The sequence below is a fragment of the Sus scrofa genome, chromosome 10, assembly GCF_054392235.1.
Source record: "Sus scrofa isolate SSC_HxYL_T2T_F1_AM1 chromosome 10, Sscrofa_HxYL_maternal_Yorkshire_Landrace_v2.0, whole genome shotgun sequence".
NCBI lineage: Eukaryota > Metazoa > Chordata > Mammalia > Artiodactyla > Suidae > Sus > Sus scrofa.
The window spans coordinates 51,227,845-51,246,202 of NC_139392.1; the positions used below are offsets into that span (position 1 = coordinate 51,227,845).

An 18,358-nucleotide genomic window follows, 5' to 3' on the forward strand; every position below is an offset into this window, starting at 1 on the left:
AATTTTTAAATCCAGTATCACTAGAGTTTTGTGAATGATAGTTGGGAATCTGGATATAAGTTTTATACTGATAAGCCAAAAGGAAGGCACACAAGTTAATTAATTCTCATCTCTCTCTCTCTGTTTGTGTTTGTGGGTCTGTATAATCACTCAAAAACTTTAAAGTGAATGATTACTAGAGTTTTGGTAGTATGATGTCATGCATTAATTTATATCAATTTCATAACAATGTGGTCAATAAAGCATGTATAAATGTTACCATTCTATAGGAATGGAAACATCAGCTGTTTTAGAACATTCAAACACTGTCTGAGTAGTGTCCATGTCATTGGAACACATTTCTTTAGTTCCTGACAACTGCATGTGTTCTCTGTGTTGTGCCTTCCTTCATCCCAAGATATTTTAGAGAACACATGTTTTCAAAATGTTATTCATAAAAGAAAGTATACTTTATCACAGTGAGAGCAGGTACAGTTGCTGAGAGGACCTGTAGTTCTGATTACTTTCAGTCTCAAGAGAACAGAAAAGATGTTCCTGATCCAACCTGTGGACATCTGAGATGCACATCTATGTAGGAACTACTGCTTTATCCTCAAAAGAAAAAAATCAAAGATAATAAAATCTCTACTCTCAATAAATCTTTAAGAATTGTGGAAAACCTTGTCTTCTCTGAATATTCTGATTATTCTGTATTTTGCTTAATTGTGAGTGTTGAGGAAGTAGTGACAGAGCGTTCTTTAAAATTTTTGACATTTCCTGCTGTTTCCATACTAAGAGCATCTATTACCATCTGTATGATTTGTCTTATTCCCAGACAGAAAACAATTTCCTAACCTGTGTTTATCTTTCAAATGCCTTTTTCTCCTTTTGTGGAAAGAAGGCATTGTTAATAATACTATGTTCAGTATTTTCCTGTGTGTGTATGTTTGTGGCATTACATATTTGGTTTATATAGTCACTTAACACCCTGTGCATATGTATGGAAAATTGGAGCTATTTTATGGAAAGTGGAATATCTCAGAATTGCAATCTATTTGTCTATAATACAAGGAAAATCATTTCTTCCTTAATTAGCCTATAAGTGCGGTTTCTTATATGTGGAATCTTTACAAAAGGATACAAATGAACTTATTTGCAAAACAGAAACAGACTCACAGACTTTGAAAAACTTCTGGTTATCAAAGGGAGCAGGTTGAGGGGGGGATGGACTGGGTGTGTTTGGATTGGCATATGCACACTCTTGTATATGGAATGATTGGCCAGTGGGGAACCTGCTGTATGTCACAGAGAATTCAACTCAATATTCTGTGATAATGTGGGGAAAGAATCTAAAGAGAATGGATGTGGGTACCTGTATAATGAATCACTTTTTGCTACTGTTGCAGAAACCAGGGCAGCGGAAAGAGGCAAGCTGCACTTGGAGATGCAGAATAGCCAGGCTTTTTCAGCACAGGATGCTGGCTCAGAAAAGTGGCCTCTAGAGTCTGAGCCCCAGGTCTTTGTTCTGGGTAGCTTTTATACCATACAGACTTTACAGACTTCCAGGTCTTGTTTTTCCTGCCCAAGCAGTCTGGCCCTCCCCCTTTCCTGAGCAGACAGTGTTCCTAAGAAGCTGAGTAAACAGGGTTACAAAAGTGAAACTGACAAGGAATGCTGGGTAAGCAGCTCTGCTATCAAGGACATAAGGTACATAGTTGCTACAAGATTACAAGAAGGGTGGTATGTGGACAGCAGAGGCAGCTGACAGGCACTTAGCTGCTTCTTCAGCCAGGAGGTTGTTTCTTTAGTTACAACTCTTACTTCATTCCCACAGAAATTATCACACCATTGTAAATCAACTATACTTCAATAAAAAGAATTTTTCTTTCTCTCTTTTTCTTTCTTCTTCTTTCTCTTTTTCTTTCTCTTTCTTTCGTTTTTTTTTTTTTTTTTTTGTCTTTTTAGGCCACACCTGCAGCATATGGAACTTCCCAGCCTAGGGCTCAAATCAGAACTGTAGCTGCCGGCCTACCCAATAGCCACAGCAATGCCAGATCTGAACTGCGTGTTTGACCTACACCACGGCTCACTGAAATGCTGCATCCTTAACCCACTGAGTGAAGCCAGGGATTGAACTCACATCCTCATGGATACTAGTCAGGTTCATTACTGCTGAGCCACAACTGGAACTCCCCTCATGCATTTATCTTGTTTCTACTTTCTTCACGCCCACCCTTTAAACTGGATCCCAGAATGACTCACAAGAAGTTGAAGATCTCCAATGATGGATTGCAGATGGAGAAAGATGAAAGCTCTCTGAAGAACAGCCATGCCTCAGAGAGGTTTAGTGGCACAGGGTGCTATGGGACAGCAGGAAATATATTCATTGGCAGTGGCTGCCACTATTGGGAGGTGGTCATGGGTTCCTCCACATGGTAAGTATACCCCGCTTTTCTTTTCTCTCTCCTGTTGTCAGTGTCTTGGGCAATTCAGTTCTATAGCACAAACATAATACCAGTAAGTCAGGGTTAAAAGGTATGTATGTGATGGAAACCACTTCTAGAAAAATTTGCCAGCTTTTAAAAGTAAAATCTTGGAAAATATACTGAGCTAGGACTTGAAAATTGCAACACTCTAATTGCTAACTTTTTTAAAGCTCTAGTGTTGTCAGTATCTAACTATTTAAGGAAGAAGCATGTATTCTATTTCTTATATATATGGTGTCTAGCACAACTCAGATCACTAATAAATGTTTATTCTTTTCTTTTGTTCACTGTCTCACAGGTATGCAATTGGAATTGCCTACAAATCAGCTCCTAAGAATGAATGGATTGGCAAGAATGCCTCCTCGTGGGTCTTCTCCTGATTCAATAGTAACTTCATAGTGAACATAACAGTAAGCAAATGCTGGTGGATGTACACCCACAGTTGAAACGTCTGGGTATCCTTTGGATTATGATTCTTTCTACATATTCTATGGTCAATATTTAAATAAAAGTAGTTTGGTTGCATCTAAATACAAATGATTATATGGTGCTCACTGGCAATTATTCTGTTAAAATTGTAACTGTAATGTGATCACATTTCCAGGATTAAGCTATTCTATTTCTTTTTTCCCTCTAAATTGTTAACACAAATTATGTAAACTGGATTAAACACTTAGGAAAGTAAAAATATCCTTGCTGTTTCATTTGCTCAACTTATGCAACCAAGTAAGAATGATAATGGCAAACCTGATTCTGTGGGACTCCATGAGTAACTGCCAGAACTTTCTGATTGGCAACAGCAAGGGTCATCGACCAAAAACTGCAACTTACAAGTTGTGTCGTAGGCTGGCTGCTCTGATTGGACCCCCTAGCCTGGTAACTTCCATATGCCACAGGTGTGGCCATAAATAAATGAAAGCAAAACCAAAGCAGAAAACCTCATGAAAGGAGTTTCTGTAGGGTGCAGTGGGTTAAGAATCCTACTGCAGTGGCTTGGGGCATGTCACTGCAGAGGTGCAGGTTCTCCCTGCCTGGCACAGTGGGTTAAATGGTTCTGCATTTTGGCAGCTGTGGCTTGAATTCAATCTCTGTACAAGGAACTTTTATATACCCCTAAATAAATAAATATATTTTAAGATAAAATAAAACCACCTGAAAGACTGCATCTCTGCACACTCAAGTATTGGGGAGAGCACTTGTCAGGTGAAGTGAGGGAAAAGATAAGCCCTGGCCAGTGGAAGTGCTGCTCAGGTGCCTGATTTCAGGAGAGCACAGCGGGGCACACTTCCCTGACTCTTGAGTACTCTTCACAGGTGTATGGGCACTGAGAGCTATGCCAGCACCTCAGTCAGCCTTCTGGTGTGGTAGCCTTCCTGCCTGCCAGGTGGGCACTGCTCCAGCAAGGAGGGCCTTCCCCCTGCCCAAAGACCCTGAAGGACTTTAAGAGGAACAGGCTCTTTTAGAGTAAAATCTGTTTCCACTATTAGTGGGTTTGGAAGGGCTGGTTCATTTAGAGAGTGTTAGGCACCCAGCATGGCACTGAGAACATAGTAGGTGCTTAATAAATGTAAAGGAGTGACACTTAGAGTGTCACAGTGTACTGGGTGCAGGGTGGCAGGAGCAACACACAGGCCTGATGTGGCTGAGGGTTCACGAGAGGCAGCGCAGGACCCACTGGGGACAGGGTGTGAGGATGGCCACCTGCACCACACGGGAGCTCTGGAAGTTGGCCTGGAAGAAACTCTTTGCAAGCACTAGTGCACCCTTGAAAAAATGTACTTTTATCCCCAGGCACTGGTATTCCCCTGGCAAGCCCTGGTATCTGCAGCTTCCCCATAGCCATAGGTAGATTTGAATCCAGGTGGGGCTTTTCCATGAGGGCACATGCTGCAGGAGGCTGGCTGTGCTCCTGGGCCTTGGAATTGAGGGCATCCAGGAGGCAGCTCTTTTGCAGCCATGCAGGACCTCCAAGCTCTCAGTTTCCTAAAGGCCCACATTTGTAGATGTTGCTTTTGTCAAGGAGGCTCTAAATAGAAAACTCGTCTTGAGCTTACAGCTCAGCCTGGCCTACTTCTGCCTCAGAACTGCTGGCTTGGTTGCTGGGTCTCTGCTGTAGGGGCTGGTTTTATAAACACAAGTCTTTGGACTATGAGTCACTCTTTCCCATCTGTTCTGTTGTTTGAGGACATGGTCATGCAGTCAGCCCTGGAGCACCAGGAGTTTGTGTGCTCAGAGGACTGCCTCCATGATGGGACACTGGGGCAACTGTTTGCCTGAAGACTTGGTTGAAAGAGGTCTAAGAGTTCCTGTTGTGGCTCAGAGGTTTACAAACCTGACTAGTATCCATGAGGATATGGGATTGATCCCTGGACTCACTCAGTGGGTTAAGGATCTGGCACTGCTGTGAGCTCTGATGTAGGTTGCAGATATGGCTCAGAGCTGGCATTGCTGTGGCTGAGGTATAGGCCGGCAGCTTCAGCTCCCATTTGACCCCTAACCTGGGAACTTCCATATGCGGCAGATATGCTCTAAAAGCAAATAAAGTAAAATTAATTGAGACAGTCTAGAATGCAGGCTTACAATCCAACCACCTCTTTTATTCCTCAGGTCATCATAATTCTGTGTCCACCAGTGGGAAGTTAAAAATCAATGAAGATAATCCATGCTCCGGGGTGGAAAAACAAATATTGTAAAAATGGCCATTCTACCCAAAGCAATCTACAGATTCAATGCAATCCCTATCAAATTACCCATGACATGTTTCATTTCACAGAACTAGAACAAACAATCCAAAAATTTATATGGAACCACAAAAGCCCCAGAATTGCCAAAGCAATCCTGAGGAACAGAAGCCAAGCAGGAGGCATAACTCTCCCAGACTTCAGGCAACATTACAAAGCCAAAGTCATCAAGACAGTGTGGTACTGGTACCAAAACAGACAGACCAATGGAACAGAATAGAGAACCCAGAAATAAACCCACACGCCTATGGTCAATTAATCTTTGACAAGGGAAGCAAGAACATAAAATGGGAAGAAGACCATCTTTTCAGCAAGCATTGCTGGGAAACCTGGGCAGCTACATGCAAATCAATGAAACTAGAACATACCCTCACACCATGCATGAAAATAAACTCAAAATGGATTAAAGACTTATATTTAAGACACCATCAAACTCTGGGAAGAGAACATAGGCAAAACATTCTCTGATATCAAACTTACAAATGTTTTCTCAGGTCAGAGTCTCCCAAAGCAACAGAAATAAAAGCAAAAATAAACCAACGGGACCTAATCAAAAGGGCAAGCTTTTATACAGCAAAGGAAACCAAAAAGAAAACAGACAATTTACAGAATGGGAGAGAAATAGTTTCACATGATACAACTGACAAGAGCTTAATCCCTAGAATATACAAGCAACTTATAAAATTCAACAGCAAAAAATCCAACAGCCCAATTTAAAAATGGGCAAAATATCTGAATAGACATTTTCCAAGGAAGATGTACAAATGGCCAATAAGCACAGGAAAAAATGCACATCACTGATTATTATAGAAATGCAAATCAAAGCTACTATAAGATACTACCTCACACCAGTCAGAATGGCCATCATTAAGAAGTCCACAAATACCAAATGCTGGAGGGGGTGTGGAGAAAAGGGAACCCTCCTGCACTGTTGGTGGGAATGTAAGCCTGAACAACCACTATGGAGAACAGGATGGATGTACCTTAGAAATCTATACATAGAACTACCATATGACCCAGCAATCCCACTTGGGCATACATCCAGACAAAACTTTCCTTGAAAAAGACACATGCACCTGCCCTGAGATTGTCTAGTCAGCCATGTCCTCTTCAAATGGGGAGTTTGATTCTTCTCTCCCAGTTTGTCTGTTTTTCTTGCTTTTGGAAGCAGCTGGGGTTCTTGGGGCTGCTGTGCAGGGGGAGCAGACTTGCTGGGTCATGTCCACTCCAGGGAAAGGTTGGGGCCAGAGTTGGGACCTGCCAAACTTCCATCCAAAGAGAACACAGATGTGGCATCGTGTCACCTGCAACACAGGGCTGGTCCTTTTCTGCAGTGATCATGGTGTGGCTGGCTCCCCAGATGGGAAGAGATGGTGCCACTGTATGGGCACTACAGGACCAGATTACACAGCCTTGGCGGCCAGCAAGTGAGGGGCCTGGACTCAGTCCAAGAGCTGGTGGAGTTCAAGCTAGAGAGAGATACAGAGACAGATGGACAGAGAGAGACATGGACAGAAGATGTGGTGGCAGAGGAGGTCCTCTTTTGTGACTCTGTCCCTTTGCAGTGTGACCTGTGGTGGGACTTACACTGACCAGCTATAACAGAGCTCTGGATACAGATCGAGTTCCCACTACTCACCCACCTCAGCTGGGTCTCAGCACTCCTGAGGCATCAGGTTTAGGACACCTCCTGGGACCACAGCAGGTGTCATCCAGTACCTGGTAGGGGCAAGTAGTGCAGTTCCTTTGATTTTCATTGGCACTTTCAACTCTGTAGGGATCAGAAAATCAGAAGTGGATGATGATCACACATGGCAGTGAACTGGATGTATCTTTGTAGCATCCCCTCAGGACTTTCCAGCCTGGGCCAGTCTGGGAACAGTCAGAAGAGTGGAGCTTTGGCCAGCCTCCCAGTGCTGGTCATTGGCAGGTCAGAACATGCAGAGGGATGGAGAGCCTAGTGCCTCTGCAGGGACCGGGCAGGGTGGAAGGGGGCCAGGCACTCTGGTTGCCTGGCCCCACAGGCTTCGGGGACCTGCTTGTCACTGAAAAATCACGTGTCCTGAAGCGGCCCCCGGACTCCCCTCACTCTCTCCAGAATTTCATGGCATCTGGTGGCCTGGTGGGCATCGCTTGGTGCACATCCATCTGGCCAAGACCGCAAATGGATTTCTGCCAACAACAAGGCTCCCACTGCATTCAGCGAGCTCAGTGAAAACTAGCAGCGAGGCCACATCCACTGGACCCCTGGGCAAAACTCTCGAGCCTCAGGTGAGAAGGTGGTTCCCTGCCTCCACCATGGCTCATGGGGAATTTTCACCCACCACCAGGCCCCCAAGTTGTGTGCTCATCTGCATGCTCATGGACTGCAGGCTTTTTGGAAGGACCAGCTCCTGGGCCCTCTTCAAAACTCTTCTCCTGCCACTGACTCAGCCTATTTTGCATCCAGCCCCATGAGTTCATGACCCACTCATGGACCTGCAGTGTCCCTTGTCACCTGGTTCAACCACACTGAATCCACTCTTCTCCTGAAATCCACTTGAGCTGCATCCCACATGCCTGTTGGTGTAGTCACTCTAAGTATCCCTAATTCCCATTGTGAATCCTGCTCAGACCTGTGATCCATTGAGAAATGCATCTTTGTTTCCAAATCTGTGGGTTTTTAATCCATCAACAAGGAAGTATCGAGGGCACCACAGAGAAGTCACTGTGTTCTGGGTCTGAAATACCCAAGAGGGCCACTCCCCACTAAACTTGTATATTTTTGGCTATGCATGTGTTTTGTTTTGTATGTTTTTGTTTTTTGTCTTTTTAAGGCCACACCTGCATCATATTGAAGTTCCCAGGCTAAGAGTACAATTGGAGCTACAGCTGCCAGCTTATGGCACAGCCACGCCAATGCCAGATCTGAACCACATCTGCAACATATGCCATAGCTTGTGGCAATGCAGGAATCTTAACCCACTGAGCAGGGTCAGGGATCAAACCTGCTTCCTCATGGATATTATTCAGGGTCTTAACCTGCTGAGCTACAGTGGGAAATACCTACACATGTGTTTCTGAAATGTGTTCGGTTTTGCTTTTGTTTGTTGGGCCATGTCTGCAGCATGCATAAATTTCTGGGCCAGGAGTCAAACCTATGCCACAGTAGCAACCCAAGCCCCTGCACTGACAACACAGAATCCTGAACCCCCCCCCAAAAAAATGCCAGCCTTACCTGCATTTAGATAGAACTTTTTTTTTTTTTTGCTTAAAATCACTACTTTCAAAGAGTAAGTGAGGCTGTTTTACAATTATTGTAGTGACTGCCGTACTGGGCTTTATTTTTAATGTCTTACTTCACATCGTTTGCACCTCATTTTTCTTTTTTTTTCTGTGATATAATCATGAAATCTATCCTTTTGACTTGCATGCACAGGACAGTGTTGTTAACCAGGAGCATCTCTAGAACTGATGCTTTCTGCCACATGTGTTAAACTGATTTCATTCTGGGGCCTGTGCTCTGTGACCAGGAGCTGTGCAGGGCACAGAGAACTAGAACAGAGGGCACCCAGCCCATGTGAACTTAGAAACAGTGGAAATCAGTAGAATATTTTAAAGTGGTTCATGGGTGCTGAGTGAAGAGAAAACTGGAGCAGGGGAGTGGGAGCAGGGCTCCCTGAGACATTATCCCAAGGAAGGTGGCGATGGTGGGTGTGATTGGTAGGGTATCCAGGCCTTTGTGGCTGCTGCTCTGGGGGCAGGATACAAGTTAAAGGGCAAGAGCCCAAAGCAGGAGGACTGGCTGAGCAGGATCAACCCATGGCCATGGTCAACCTCAGTTCTCCTCTATTTCCTTGACAGTGGGGGACCCCATCTGACACCCTTAGGGGAAGAGGCAGTGAGTTGATGCTCCAGGATCCCCAGCCACTCAAGCCTTGGGAGCTGGGCAACCACTCCTGCTGACTCATGCGGGACTGAACTTCCCTCATGTGGTCACCATATCCAAGCCCCGGCAGCCAGGAGGGTAGGTGATGGGAAGGGCTGTGGATTCCTGGCCTGCTGGACAGTACTGGACCAGTGCTGGACCAGTGTCCATACCCCTCTGTACCCTCAGCACATACCTAGGTGAGGGAGGGAGAATGGGCAGCAGCCATGCCTGCTCCACCCCATGCTGTGGGTGAAAGTGATGAGTTTCTTGTGTGCAGGGTGGGTCAGCTGGGCCCAGAGGAGGAGCCAGATGCCCACCCACACAGCACATTTGCATGGTCACATGCAGAAAGCATACATGTGCCACTGTCAGAGGCAGGGCTAAAGGGGACACCTGTACCAGGTGACTTTGCTGTAATCCAGGCCACCAGCCCTATGGACTGGCCTGGGTCCACCAGTGGCCTTAATCACTTTTTTTTTTAACTTATTTTTTTTTAGGGCCTCGGGTGTGGCATGAGGAAGTTCCCAGGCTACGGACTGAATCACAGCTGCAGCTCCAAGTCTATGTCACAGCCAGAGCCAAGCCTGAAACCCACACAAAAACTTCTAGGAATGCTGGATCCTTAACTCACTGAGCAGAATTAGGGATCAAATTCACATCCTCATGGATACAAGACAGATTCATTTCCAATGAGCCACAATGGGAACTCCCAGGTTGCTATACTTTAGGAGGCTCTTGGTGTCAGTGAAGCTACAGAGGCCCCCACAAACCCACCCCTCACTGTAGGAAGGTGACTATGCAGCCTGCAGACCCCACCCCAGGCCCAGACAGGAAATTCTCAAGCCCACCACCCATCAATGTCCACTGCCTCCATGGACCTGCTTCTCCCTAAGTGGATGACACAGATGACCCCAGGGAAAATGTCATGCCAGCTCTTTTGAGGCCTGCTTGGGCAGCTTTAAAAGTTCACCTGCAGAGTAACTACGCAACAATAGCTAGAAAAACTGGAAAAAAATGTTCAAGAGGGGAGGCCCTGGCAGCTAAGAAGATAAACCTAATACAAGGCTGACATACATAGGAAAAGTCTTGCTAAGTCAGACAAAATCCTAGAGGCTACTTATAAAAAGGGACAGGTTCAAAACACACAGAAGTCAAGTATGTGCATGGGGGCCCCTCAATGAAGTAAAAGAAAATTTGAAACTGAAAAGACATTTGCACTTCTAAAGTCCTTATTGAGTGAGGAATTTCTACAGATAAACTTTGTAATGGCAAACAGCTAGAAAATGATGTGACATATAGATCACAATACAAAGGGAGGAGAGAGAAAATATGCCTATTGACCTCACTACTAAGAAACATGCAGATGGAGCGCAAAAGCCCTGACAGCAGGCACTTAGCTCAACAGCTTTTAAGGTCAGAGCTGGGAGGAAAGGTCTGAGGGTCAGGAGGTCTGAGAGAGTGAAGCTGGGGTCAGTGGAGCACCACAAATACCCTTATTTATAACCACAGGCAGAGGTGACTAACAGGACCTCCACATGGGGGAGCAGCAAGGGCCTGGGGCTCCCCCTGGACTCCTGGGTATTTGCCAAATGGAAAGACCTGAGAGCTCCAAAATAAGGACCTTTAATAAAATCATGATAGATCCATAATACACATGTTACACAGCCACTGACATGGGCCCCAAGGTAATGATAGTCCCTAGTGTTGGTATAAGTGCAAAAGCTCTGCAGTGTCCTGGGGGCAGGAACAGAGCACGACTGTGATACCACCCCCCGCCAAGGGGTGCTGTACACCTGGGGAGATGGGCCAAGGGACAGTGGGACAAGGCCAGGCCTCCTGGGGGAGATCAGTTTGGTCACAGGACCCTCCCCCGAAGGCAAGAGCTTCCAGGTAAGGGGCTCAGGGCTGATGCTGACCAATGAGATGGGCCCTCATGGATGGAATGGCAGTGACATCATAGTTCCGATGCTGCCTGGCACCCACTCTGCTTCGTGTCCGAAGGCAGTTGGGAGCCCTTGTGGTCTCTGACCTTCTCTGGAGATTGCCTGTCTATCCTGTTCTGACCCACTGTCCCCCTCATCCACCTTGTCATTGTTTTTAGAGGAGAGGCGCACCTCCAACAGCGAGAGCTCAGAAAGGTGAGCAAGAGAGGCACCCTCATCCCTAATGGGCACCTTGGGCACAGAGGCCACTTGGCAGGTGACCCCCTTCCCCATGAGCTGTGGCTGAGCTGACACCAACACTGGAGCACAGAAGGTGAGACAGGGGGATGCAGCCCCTCAGGGAGCTGAGGGGTGCCAGCTGCAGCCACAGTGCCCAGGCTCATGAAGGAGGCCAAGGTCAGAGCTTAGATTTCTGGAATGGGGAAGGGGGGGGGTGAGAGGAAAATGAAGATGAGAATAAATGGAGGTGGGAGGATGGGGGCAGGAGGAGATGGTGCAGGGGTGAAGGAGGAAAGATGAACAGTGAAGGAACAGGGCAAGAAGGATGAGCAGGAAGAGGACCAGCACAGAAAGGGGGAGCAGGAGGACAGGAGGCCAAGACCAACCCAAGCCAGTTCCTTGAGAGTCATGTTGGGGTCCCTGTAGATATTTTACTTGAGTGATCCCTTGGTTTGATGCTCAGACCTGGGGAACCTCAAGGTACTGATTGAGGCCTGTGTGGGAAATCACTGGCCTGATTCAAGACTAACCACAAGAGCTTACTCTTCACATCAGTACCCTCCTGACACTACTAACAAGCAGTAGGAGAGGAGGAGTGAAGGAAGATCAGGGTTCAGGGACAGCTGGTTGTGAGGGTCCAAGTGCCCAGTTCCACTGCATCCCGGCCACCCTCCCCTGCGTGGAGAGACGACCCTCCCCCAAAGGAAAGTCAAATTTCAGGCCAACGGTTCAGGGCTGCTCCTGGCCAATGGGTGGGCTCCACTGTGGGTGGAATAGCAGTGACCCCAGAGTTCTGTCTGTTGCCTGGCACCCACTCTGCTTCCTGTGCCCAGGCAGTTGGAGGCCCTTGTGGTTGCTGACCTGCTCTGATGCTCGCTCGCCTGCCCGCCCTGCTCTGACACACCTGATTCCCACACCTTCCTGGGTGACTTATTATCATTTTGAGAGGAGAGGCCCATATCCAACAGTGAGGATCAGAAAGGTGAGCATGAGCTGCACCCTTGACCCTATCAACACCTCAAGGACAGAGAGGTCACTGGTTGGTGCCTGGACTACTCAGGTCTGGGCCTGAGGTGACAGGAACCTCCAGCACCAATCACTGAGTGTGTAGCTCACTCAGGGCTCTGTGGGGTGTGGGCTGCTGCCAGAGAGCCTGAGGTGAGAGCTCAGAACCCTGGCCCAGTAAAGGAAGAGAGGGAGAAGGAAGGAGGAGAGACGATGCAGGAAGAGAAGGAGGAGGTGGAGGAAGGGAGATCTAGCCAAGAAGAGATGAAAGTAGAAGGGTGGATACAGGAGGCTCAAGAGAGGAGGTGAATTAGGAGGAGTTAAAAAGACAGGAGTGAGAGCAGGAAGAGTAAGGATGAAGGAAGTAGAGCAGAAAGATGGAGGAGGAGGAGAAGTAGATGGAGGAGGGGGAGAACTAAGCAGGACAAGACGGATGGATGGAAGTGATGCATGGAAGAGGAAGAAGGAGAGGTGGAGGACCAGGAGGAGGGGAAATAGGGCATCTATGCCAGCCTAGAGCAGGTGGTACTGCAATCTGGATGAGGTTGCTTCAGTGGTGTAGTGAGCCCCAGGTTTGATGCTTGGACCCTGGGTACCTCAGGGAGCTGTGTAAGGCCTGGGTGGAAAGTCTCTGGCCTGATTTAAGTCCATTGGCAAGGGATTAGCATCCACATCACTACTGTCCTGGAACCCCTAATAGGGAGGGGGAGAGGAGGAGTGAAGAAAGGTCATGGTTGGGGGACCAAGTGTTTCTGAGGGGCCCTATGCCCAGGTCCATTGCCTGCCATACTACAGCTGGCCCAGTCACCTTCCACTGCCAGCTGACTGTCCTGTCCCTGGAGGAGATGACCTCCTTGGTTGTGGATTCAGTGCTAACACTGACCTCTGACCTTGGTCCTATTTTGGGTGGATTGGCAGCAACCTCCAAGTTCAACCCTCTGCATAGCACCCTCTCTGCTTTATGTCCCCAGGCAGTTGGAGGCCCTTGTGGTCTCTGACCTGCTCTGACACTCGCCTGCCCTCCCTGTTCTGACCCACCGACCTGAACTTGGGTCCATTTATACAGCAGAGACCAGCTCTAACAGCAAGAGGCCAGAAAGGTAAGAAAAACCTGCACTGCATACTGACTCTTGGGGACAGGGGCAAGCGGGTCGGTGACTCAGTCCTCCCTGGTCTCGGCCAAGATGATGCCAAACCCAGCCCTGACCATGAGCCAGCTGCGTGCAGTCCCTTGTGTCTCCAAGGGGTGAAGGCTGCTGCCCACAGTGCCTGATTCCATGTGAGGGGCCCAAGGTCAGAGTTCAGAAAACTGACTTCAGGTGGGGGGCACGGTGGGAAGAAGATTAGACAGAGAGGTTTCAGGAGGAGACGAAGTGGAGGAAAGAGGGAGGGGAAGGGCAGGAAGGAACAAAGGAGCAGGAGGAAAAGTGTAGCAGGAGGAGGACAAAGGAGCATGAGGAGATGGATGGATGGAGGCGCAGCAGGGGGTCCAGGCCAGCCCGAGCCAGCTCTATGGGTTCCAGGAAGGGTCCCTGCAAAAGCCATGCCTGAATGAGCCCCTGGTTTGATGGTTGGACCTCAGGAACCTCAGGGAGCTGGGTGAGGATGAGGTGGGAAATCATTGGCCTGATGCCAGTCCAACTGCAAGGGCTTAGTGTCCACATCCATATCCACTTGGCACTTCTGACAAGCAGCGGGAGAGGAGGAGTTAAAGAAGGTCAGGGTTGGAGGACCAGCTGGTCATGAGAGTCCAGGTGCCTATGACCAGTTCAGCCAGGCTCCACCTGCTCCTGGTCCCACTCCCCTGTGTGGAGAGAGGATCTCATACCAAAGGAAAGTCATTTTATAGGTCAAGAGTTCAGTGCTGCTCCTGGCCAAGGGGATGGCCCATTTCCACTGTGGGTGGAAAGGCAGGGATCCCAGAGTTCTGCACCCTGCCTTATACCCACTCTGCTTCATGTCACCAGGCTACTGGAGTCCCTCAGAGTTGCTGATCTGCTCTGACACTCACTCGCCTGCCCACCCTGCTCTGACCCACCTGATCCTCACACCCGCCTGGTTACCTTTTCACCATTTTGAGAGGAGAGGCCCAAGCCCAACAGTGAGAGTCAGAAAGGTGAGCTTGAACTTCTCCCTCACCCACTACCAACACCTCAAGGACAGAGGCCACTGGTGGGTGCCTGCACCACTCAGGTCTGGGGCTGAGGTGACAAGGACTGCCGGCACCAACCACTGAGCATGCAGCACCCCTGAGGGCCAGAATGCCCAAGTCCCTTTGAGGAGCCTGAGGTGACAGCTCAGACTCCTGGCCCAGAAGGGAAGAGGGGGAGGAGGAAGGAGGGGAGAGAATCCAGGTGCTGGAGGAGGAAGAGGGGAAGGATGGGGAGGAAGGAAGGTCTAGCTGGACCAGAATTGGATGGAGAAAGGAGGAAGGACGAGATGATTGAAGAGGAGTATAAAATACCGGAGGGTGAGGTAGTAAAAGACAGATGGTTGGGGAATAGCAGGAGGAAGGAAGCGGAGGAGAAGTGGGGAGATGGAGGTGGATGGAAGAGAATGCAGGTGAGATGGAGAGGGGAGTGAAAGAGAAGCAGGGTGTCCAGACCAGCCCAGGGTCTGCTGTATTGAGTTCCAAATGGTGTTTCTTAAAAGTTGTACCTGAGGGAGCACCTTGTTTGATGCTGTGACCCAGGGAACCTCAGGCAGCTGGGTGAGGCCTGGGTGGGAAATCTCTGTCCTGATTCAAATCCAAAGGCAAAAACTGAGGGTCCACATCACTATCCTCCCAGAAACCTCTAAGATGGAGGAGTGAAGGAAGGTCAGGGATAGGAGACCAAGTGTTCCTGAGGGTTGATATGCCCAAGTCCATTGCCTGCCAGGCTACAGCTGCCCCAGTCACCTTCTCCTGACAGCCTTGTCCCTGGAGAGGATGACCTCCCTGGTTATGCACTCAATGTTGACCCTGATCTCTGACATCAACTCCACTGTGGGGGGAATGACAGTGAACTCACAATTCTGCCTGCTGTCTGACAGCCACTCTGCTTTGTGTCCCCAGGCAGTTGGAGGCCCTCGTGGTCACTGACCTGCTCTGACGCCTGCTCATCTGTCTGCCCAACATTCTCTGGCCCACCTGATCCCCCACCCGACTGGATACCTTGTTACAATTTTGAAAGGAGAGGCACACATCCAACAGTGAGTGAGAAAGGTAAGCAGGAGCTGCACCCTCACCCCATACCAACACCTCAAGAACAGAGGTCACTGGGTGGGTACCCGGATGATTCAGGGCTGGGGAGGAGGTGATAAGAACCTCCAGCACCAAGCACAGAGCTTGCATCTCAGACACCTGGCCCAGAAAAGAAAGGTTCAGAGTAGGAGGGAGGGGAACAGATGCAGGAGAGGAGAAGGATGGGAGGAAAGAAAGTCCAGCTACACCAGAGTTGGATGTAGGATGAGGGAGGGAGGAGTGGTGAGTGAGGACGAGAAATGAAGACAGGAGTGAGAGAAAGAAGAAAAAAGATGGAAGGAGTGTTAGGCAACTGATGGAGGAGGAAGAGTTAAAAGAGGGGGAGGACTGAGCAGGAGGAGATGGATGGTGCAAGAAGTGGATGGAAGAGGATGTGGAGGAGAAGCAGGGGGTCCAGGCCATCCCTGAGAGTTGGTCTTGGGTTCCAATTTGAGTTGCTAGAGAGTATACTTGATTTACATCCTAATTTAATGCTGCAAACTCGCTAACCATAGGGAGCTAGGGAAGGACTGGGTGGGAAATTGCTGGTCTAATTCTAGTCCAATGGCAATGACTTAGGGTCCACCAGGGAACCCCAAGATGGAGGGGAGAGGAGGGGGGAGGAGGAGTGAAGAAAGTGCAGGGTTAGGGACCAGGTGTTCCTGAGTTTTCATGTGCCCAAGTCTATCACCTGCCAGGCTACACCTGTCTGTGGTCATCCTCCCCTGCTAGGTTACAGCCCTGTCCCTGAAAAGGATGACCTCCTTCATTTTGGGCTCAGTACTGACCCTTACTTATGATCTTAGCCCAATATTGTGAGGAATTAGAATGAACTTGCAGTTATGCCAGCTGCCTGGAACCCACTCTGCTTCATGTCCCCAGGCAGGTGGAGGCTCTTGTGGTCACTGACCTGCTCTGAAGCTTGCTCATCTTCTGGCCCTGATCGAACCCACCTGATCTCCACACCCACCTGCTTACCTTCTTACCATCTTGAGAGGAGAGGCCCACATCCAACAGGGAGTGTCAGAAAGGTGGGCTTGAGCTGCACCCTCACCCTCTACCAATATCTCAAGGGAAGAGGACTGTGGTGGGTGCCTGGAGCACATGGGTCTGAGGTCAAGGTGACAAGGACCTCTAGCACCAATCCCTGAGCATGAAGCCCCTTCTGGGTTCCATGAACTACGGGCTGCTGCCAGAGGTGCCCGACACCCTGCAAGGAGCCCAAGGTTAGAGATCAGGCTTTTGTCCAGAAAAGGAAGAGAAGGAGAAGGATGGACAGGTGAGGCTGAAGGAGGTGCAGGAGGATGCAGGAGGAGGCGGAGGATGGGAAGGTCTAGCAAGAGGAGAGATGGATTCAGGAGAAAAGGTGGATGCAGCAGGATGGAGGGAGGAGGTGAATGAGGGGGAGAAGTAGGCACAAGAGGGAGAGGAAGAGGAGAAAACATGAGTGGAGGAGAGGTGGAGGATGCAAGGAAGATGGATCAGGAAGAGCATGAAGAGCAGGAGGATGAAGAGGAATAGATAGAGGAGAGGGAGAAAAGGACAGAGGAGGAGGACATGGATGGATGGAAGAGGTTGAAGGAAAGATGGAGGAGGAGGGAGGGGAAGCAGGGGTCAAGGCCATCCCAGAGCAGGTGGTATGGCGAGCTGTGTGGGGTCTCTTAAAGGGTGTACCTGAGTGAGCTTCTGGTTTGATGCTTGGACCTGGTGAAATCCAGCAGCGTGGTGCGGCCTGGGTGGCAAATTTCCAGCCTGAGTCAAGTCAAACTGCAAGGGCTTAGAGTCCACTTGAGTACTTTCTTGGAAACCCTAAGTGGGAGGGGAGAGGAGGAATGAATGAAGGTCAGAGTTGGGGTCCAAATGTTAGTGAAGACCTATTTGCCCAGGTCCCTCACCTGCCAGGTGACACCTGCTCCTGTCAACTTCTCCTGCCATGTTACAGCCCTGTCCCTGGAGAGGATAACCTCCTTGGTTATGTGCTTAATACTGACCCAGACATCTGACCTTTGTCCCAGATGGATGGATGGAGCGGGGAGCAGGGGGTCCATGCCAGCCCAGAACCAGCTCTATTGGGATCTGGATGGGGTCCCTGCAATGCTTGTACCCTACTGAGACCCTGGGTTGATGCTAAGTCCCAGGGACCTCAGGAAGCTGGGTGAGGACAAGGTGGTATGAAATAGCTGGCCTGATTCAAGTCCAATGGCAAGGGCTTAGGGTCCACATCAGAATTCTCCTGGCACTACTATCAGGCAGGGGAGAGGAGGAGTGCAAGAAGGGTTGGTGGACCAGCTGGTTGCAAGTTTCCAGAACAGCCAGTCTCCATCTCCCCCTGCTGATGCTCCCCTGTGTGGACAGAGGACCCTCCCAGAAAAGAAAGTCACTTTTCAGGTCAAGAAGTCAGTGATGCTCCCGGCCAATGGGATGGGCACCATATTGGTTGGAATGGCAGAGACCCCAGAGTTGTATCTGCTGCTCTGAACCCATTCTGCTTCGTGTCCCCAGGCAGTTGGAGGCCCTCGTGGTCACTGACCTGCTCTGACGCTCACTCACCTGCCTGCCCTGCTCTGACCCACCTGATCCCCACACCCGCCTGGTTACCTCGTTACCATCTTGAGGAGAGGCCCACATCCAAAAGTGAAAATCAGAAAGGTGAGCAAGAGCTGTACCCTCAGCCCCTACTGACACTTCAAGTAAAGAAGCCCATGGTGGGTGCCTGGACCACTCTGGTCTGAGGTTGAGGTGACAAGGACACCCAGCACCAACCACCATATGCACAGTCCCCTTAGGCCTCTGTGAAATGTGGGCTGCTGACAGAGGTGCCTCAGTCCCTGTCAGGAGCCTGAGGTCAGAGC

General features: G+C 49.2%; 1 protein-coding gene and 1 long non-coding RNA gene across 17 annotated transcripts in view; one reads left to right on the plus strand and one right to left on the minus strand.

Moving 5' to 3' along the window:
* The window catches only part of LOC110258393 (USP6 N-terminal-like protein), a 56,641-nt gene that overhangs the window by 26,040 nt on the left and 12,243 nt on the right, over nt 1-18,358 (plus strand). For 2 of the 15 annotated variants that reach the window (XM_084979632.1, XM_084979635.1), the window contains exons 1-7: nt 8,068-11,254; nt 12,112-12,260; nt 13,255-13,383; nt 14,251-14,399; nt 15,339-15,488; nt 16,389-16,537; nt 18,009-18,155. The gene's annotated coding sequence lies outside the window, so the exon portion shown is untranslated. Of the gene's footprint in view, nt 1-2,231; nt 2,415-2,763; nt 3,154-5,072; nt 12,261-13,254; nt 13,384-14,250; nt 14,400-15,338; nt 15,489-16,388; nt 16,538-18,008; nt 18,156-18,358 lie in introns of those variants that run through there. The other 13 variants (XR_014817612.1, XR_014817611.1, XM_084979637.1 and 10 more) reach the window with 12 other exon arrangements.
* Nucleotides 5,042-18,358, minus strand: part of LOC110258392 (uncharacterized) — a 35,280-nt gene continuing 21,963 nt past the window's right edge. For both annotated transcript variants that reach the window (XR_014817645.1, XR_014817646.1), the window contains 2 exons: nt 17,181-17,315; nt 5,042-6,977 (listed from right to left, as the gene is read on the minus strand). This is a non-coding gene — a long non-coding RNA (uncharacterized LOC110258392). The remainder of the gene's footprint in view (nt 6,978-17,180; nt 17,316-18,358) is intronic.